The following is a 6000-nucleotide window of genomic DNA, read 5'->3' as shown; positions in this document are numbered from 1 at the left end:
CGGTCGGGGCCTCAGAGGAGCAGGCTCCTAAGGGCCATGACGGCGCAGGTGGGAGCCGCCGGGGGGATCAATCTACCCCCGGAGGGGGTCGTGCTTCTGGGCCCCGCGTCGGGGGCTCGGGGAGCAACCGCCCTACCGACGCCCGGGGGAAGAGGAAACTGGGAGGAACACCTCCCCCATCTCCTTCCCGAGGGGGCGGGGCAGTGCGTGCCAGCAGCAGGCACCCGGAGGGGGCCGCGCCAACATCGCAGCCCGAGGGGGAGCGCAAGAAGAAGCGGCTGCGCAAGATGGGGGAGACAGAACCATCCCGGGGAAACCTAATTTCCCCTCCAAGGTGGTCATTTAACCGACCCCCTCGCAGGTTCGTCCCACGCTCATTGCGACCGTCTTTTCTTCTATCCCAAAAGCAAGTTTTCTCTTACCCATCTTGTTTGCCTTCTGGTTTTTCTTTCTGCTTCAGTGATATCCCATCGCGTTCCTCCCACCATCCCAAGTCCGGCCAGTCCGAGGCCGAAGACCCGGCGGCCGCAGAGGCACGGAGGCGGGAATCTGACCGGCGAGAGGCCGCAGACCGCCTACGGGAAGCTGAAGAGGCCGCCCGGGAAGCCGCCCGGGCTCGCCAGGCTGAGGATACCGCTCGGGAGGAGGCCGCCCGGGCCCGCCAAGCCGAGGAAGCCGCTCGGGAGGAGGCCGCCCGGGTTCGCCAGGCCGAAGAAGCCGCTCGGGAGGAGGCCGCCCGGGCCCGCCAAGCCGAGGAAGCCGCTCGGGAGGAGGCCGCCCGGGTTCGCCAGGCTGAGGCGATGGCGTCTTCCGAGGCAGCTCACGACAAAGCTGCTGGCACGTCGCTTGGGCCTACTCCCTCGGGCGACGCTCAGGCGACAGCCTCCGGGGCGGCTCGCGACGAGGCCGCGGGCGGATCGCCTGGGCCCACTTCCCCAGGCGACGCCCAGGACCAAACGGGTCCGGGGGACATCCCCGAGCCCAGTGCGTCCTCCGGCGGGCCGAGCCGCGTCGCATTCTCTCCAAGGCGGCTCTTCTCCTCGTCTTCTGTCGCCCCGCTGAGCGCCGAGCCCCTTCTGCAGGCCTTGGCCGCCGCAAACACCGCGGTGCTAGATGGGTTCAGCGCCCAAGTGGAGGCCCTGCGAGCGGAACGAGCGGAGCTCGAGGCCGCATGGGCGCGTGTCGAGGAGGGGCGGCGCTCAGTGGATGTCATGGTGGAGGTGGGCCGTAAGGCTCACCGCCGTCACGTCTCGGAGCTTGAAGCCCGCAAAGCGGCGCTGGCAGAGATCGCCCGAGAGGTGGAGGAGGAGCGGGGGGCTGCCCTCATCGCCACCACTATGATGATCGAGGCGCAGGACTCCCTCCGCCTTCAGCACGGGAACTGGGAGGCGGAGCTGAAGAAAAAGCTCGACGCCGCCCAGGGGGTTCTTGATGCCGCCGCTGCCCGAGAGCAGCGAGCGACGGAGACTGAAGCGGCGCTCCGGCGGCGTGAAGAGGCCCTCGAGGCGCGCGCCATGGCGCTGGAGGAGCGCGCCTGCGTCGCGGAGAAAGTCCTGGCGGACCGCGAGGCCGCCGTCACCTCCCGGGAGGCAACGCTGGCGGCGCACGAGTCTGCCTGCGCCGAAGAGGAGTCCGCACTCCGCCTCCGCGAAGACGCGCTTGCCGAGCGGGAGTGAGCTCTCGAAGAGGCCGAGGCCGAAGCGCAACGGTTGGCGGACTCCCTGTCCCTCCGTGAGGCAGCGTTGACGGAGCAGGCCCGCCGCAATTTGGAATCCGTCCGCGCCGAGAGAGCCGCACTGGAGCAGCGGGCTGCCGATCTCGAGGCGCGGGAAAAAGAGCTGGACGCGAGGGCGTGCATCGGCGGGGCGGCTGCGGGCGAAAGCGACTTAGCCGCCCGCCTCGCAGATGCCGAACACACCGTCGCGGACATGCAGCGCGCGCTAAACTCATCCGCCGGGGAAGCCGAGGCCCTCCGCTTGGCGGGCGAGATAGGGCCCGGCATGCTCTGGGATGCAGTCTCCCGCCTGGATCGCGCCGGTCGGCAAGCGGGCCTCTGGAAAGGCCAGTCAATGACACGCCCCACCAACCTGGAAGGCCTCGCTCCGCACCTCACGAAGATGGCCTGGGCTCTCCAACAACTCCCCGAGGAGCTCGAGAAGACCATCAAGTCATCCTCGAGGGACCTCGCCCAAGGAGCGGTTGAACTCGTACTAGCGAGTTACCAGGCCAGGGACCCCAACTTCTCTCCATGGATGGCGCTGGAAGAGTTCCCTCCCGGGACCGAGGACGACGCGCGCGCGCGGGTCCGGGATGCCGCCGACCACATCGTCCACAGTTTCGAGGGGTCGGCCCCTCGGCTCGCGTTCGCCCCCAATTCCGACGAGGAGGGCGATGCCAGCGGTGCTGACGATCGTGACGACGAGGCCGGCGACCCGGGCGCATCGGACTGAGCCCCCAGGCCCCCTCCAGACTCCAGTTTTTTCTTTTCCTTTCTTCTAAGGCCCTCGGGCCTGTTTTTTGTATAAATCAACTTACAATCTGCAATCAAAAATGATGAAAAAATTCTTTGTGTTAATTTTATTTTGCTATGCGAATGAGATGAGGATGATCTGTGCCGTGATCCTCTTTTTGTGTCTTAGCTTGATTTAAGGGCCCGTGCCCAAGTCCCAGTCCTCGAAAAGCGCGGGTCGGGGCTAGTGCCTGGGGAGATCCGCATGTCGAGACTGGCCAGGCCGGGAACGTGGTGACCGAGGGTTATGGGTGACCCGATTGTGGGTTTTTGCCGATTCCCCCCCGGAGTTCACCACGCCCCGGGGCACGGCTCGGTTCTGGGCCCCGTTTGGCGATTTTAGCTGACCGAACCGAGCCCCCGAGGGCAAGGTTGAGCACGAGTGACCTCATTTCAAATCAAAATTCTTCAAAAAGGAAAAAACGGCACAGATACAGCCCTTAGGAAATTGAAACTGCTTTTATTGAAATACTGAAATGAGAGAAATGAGAATGTGCATGTGTGGCAGCCCCCGGCCAACCCTGCACACCCGAGGGGGGGTGCGGGGTTGGCCCGAGCCCGAAACCTGACACCCGACCCCCCCCCCTCAGGGGTAGAAGCGACGAAGGTGTTCGATGTTCCACGGGTTAGGCAGCTCAGTGCCGTCGCCCGTGGCCAGCCGTATGGAGCCTGGCCGGGGGACACCGATCACTCGATACGGACCCTCCCACATTGGTGAGAGCTTGCTCAATCCAGCACGCGTTTGGACGCGGCGTAAGACGAGGTCGTCGACGCAGAGTGATCGGGCCCGGACGTGGCGCTGATGATAGCGCCGCAGGCTCTGCTGGTAGCGCGCGGCTCGGAGGGCCGCGCGCCTTCTTCGCTCTTCCAAGTAGTCGAGGTCATCTCTGCGAAGCTGATCTTGATCAGCTTCGCAGTACATGGTGGCCCGAGGAGACCTCAGGGTGAGCTCGGATGGGAGAACCGCTTCTGCGCCGTAGACGAGGAAGAAAGGCGTTTCCCCGGTTGCTCGGCTTGGTGTGGTTCGGTTTGCCCAGAGCACCGCTGGCAACTCCTCGATCCACGAATCGCCATGCTTCTTGAGAATATTGAAGGTCTTGGTTTTAAGGCCTTTGAGGATTTCTGCATTGGCACGCTCCACTTGGCCATTGCTTCTGGGGTGGGCAGGTGAGGCGAAGCAGAGCTTGATGCCCATGTCTTCGCAGTAGTCGCCGAAGAGTTCACTAGTGAATTGGGTGCCATTATCCGTAATAATACGGTTAGGCACTCCAAAACGGGCCGTGATGCCCTTAATGAATTTAAGTGCAGAGTGCTTATCGATCTTGACGACCGGATAAGCCTCGGGCCACTTAGTGAATTTGTCGATCGCGACATACAGATACTCAAACCCGCCCGGGGCCCGCTTAAACGGTCCCAGGATATCGAGCCCCCAGACAGCAAATGGCCACGAAAGTGGTATGATCTGCAGGGCCTGGGCCGGCTGATGGATTTGCTTGGCGTGAAACTGACACGCTCTGCATCGCCGGACCAGATCAACTGCATCATTGAGAGCTGTCGGCCAATAGAACCCTTGACGAAAGGCCTTGCCAACCAAGGTGCGCGAGGCGGAATGGGCTCCGCACTCGCCTTCATGGATATCGGCAAGAAGCTCAACGCCTTGTTCCTGAGGAATGCATTTCAGGAGGATTCCATTAGCCGCGCGCCGATAGAGGGTCCCTTCTACCAGCACGTAGCGTTTGGAAATGCGTTGGACGCGTTCACTCCCTTCACGGTCCTCAGGTAGAGTCTTATCTGTGAGGTATGCTTGGATCTCAGAGATCCAAGCAATCAATCTAAGGGAGCTTGGAGCGCTCCCTTCGGGTCCCGAGGCCTGGACTCCGACGGGCCTCGGGGGCCGGTCAGGCGCATCCGTCTCCCCTAAGGGGTCGGGTCGCGCCGACGGCTGGGTAAGCCTTTCTTCAAAGGCGCCCGGTGGGGTCTGGGCTCGCGAGGACGCGAGCCGTGAGAGTTCATCGGCAACCATGTTATCCCGTCTGGGTATATGCCGAAGCTCTATCCCGTCAAAATGGCGCTCCATACGCCGCACTTGGCGTACGTAAGCGTCCATCTGTGGGTCAGAGCACCGGTACTCCTTACAGACCTGGTTAACGACCAGCTGGGAGTCGCCTAACACCAAGAGGCGGCGGATCCCCAGTCCAGCTGCCACTCTGAGTCCGGCAAGGAGTCCCTCGTACTCTGCTATATTATTAGTCGCTCGAAAGTCGAGACGGACCAAGTATCTGAGGACGTCTCCGTTCGGAGAGGTCAACATGACCCCTGCACCGGCGCCCTGGAGAGACAGAGAACCGTCGAACTGCATCACCCAGTGGGCGGTGTGAGGCAGCTGAGAGGGGTCCGTGCTGGCCTCAGGGATTGAGACGGTCTCTGGAGCCGGGGTCCACTCTGCCACAAAATCGGCGAGGGCCTGGCTCTTGATAGCGTGGCGTGGTTCAAAGTGCAGATCGAACTCAGAAAGCTCGATTGCCCATTTTACCACTCGTCCTGTACCTTCTCGATTATGCAAGATTTGACCGAGGGGGTAAGACGTAACCACAGTGACCCGATGCGCCTGGAAATAATGGCGCAGTTTCCTCGAGGCCATCAGAATAGCGTAAAGCATCTTCTGGGCCTGAGGGTATCGGGTCTTGGCGTCCCGGAGGGCCTCACTAACAAAGTAGACAAGCCGCTGCACCTTTCGGCGGGGCCGATCCTCTTCGCTAGGGGCCGCATCCCCGGGGCGTTCTTCGTCCAAGTGGCCTCTCGGGGCGCACTCGTCTTCTGTGCCGATGACCTCGGGGTCGGAGGATGACAAGAGCGGCCTTCCCACAGTGGCCTCGGGGCCGTCCTGGGGGTCGGGGGCTCCTGGCGTCGTCAGACAAGCGGGCAAAGGGCCTACTCCGGTCGTCAGGGGCCTCAGGCCTCCGTTCGGCTCGGGGGCCTCTTCTCCCTGCTTTCTCCCGGGTCGAGTCAGCACAGGGTTAGCCTCGGGGCCAAAGGGCGATAGGTGCGGCCTTCCCGCAGTGGCCTCGGGGCCTTCCTGAGGGTCGGGGGCACCCAGCACCGTCTGACAAGCGGGCAGAGGGCCGACTCCGGTCGTCAGGGGCCTTAGGCCACCGTTCGACTCGGGGGCTTCTCCTCCCTGCTCGCTCCCGGGTCAAGTCAGCACAGGGCGGGGGTGCGCGAAATGAGGATTGTCTTCATCGCGCTCCACAACCAACGCTGCACTAACTACTTGGGGGGTCGCCGCTAAGTAGAGTAGTAGGGGCTCATTTGGCCCCGGGGCGACTAGAACTGGGGGAGAGCTGAGATATGTCTTCAACTGAGTGAGGGCACGTTCAGCTTCCTCCGTCCAAGTAAACGGCCCCGAGCGCTTGAGGAGCTTAAATAAGGGTAGCGCCTTCTCTCCCAGCCTCGATATGAAACGACTTAGGGCGGCAATGCAACCGGTGACG

Source organism: Oryza sativa, chromosome 4 (genome assembly GCF_034140825.1).
Source record: "Oryza sativa Japonica Group chromosome 4, ASM3414082v1".
NCBI classification, from domain to species: Eukaryota; Viridiplantae; Streptophyta; class Magnoliopsida; order Poales; family Poaceae; genus Oryza; species Oryza sativa.
The sequence above is the reverse complement of the archived record's forward strand: the minus strand, read 5'-3'. Positions refer to the sequence as shown.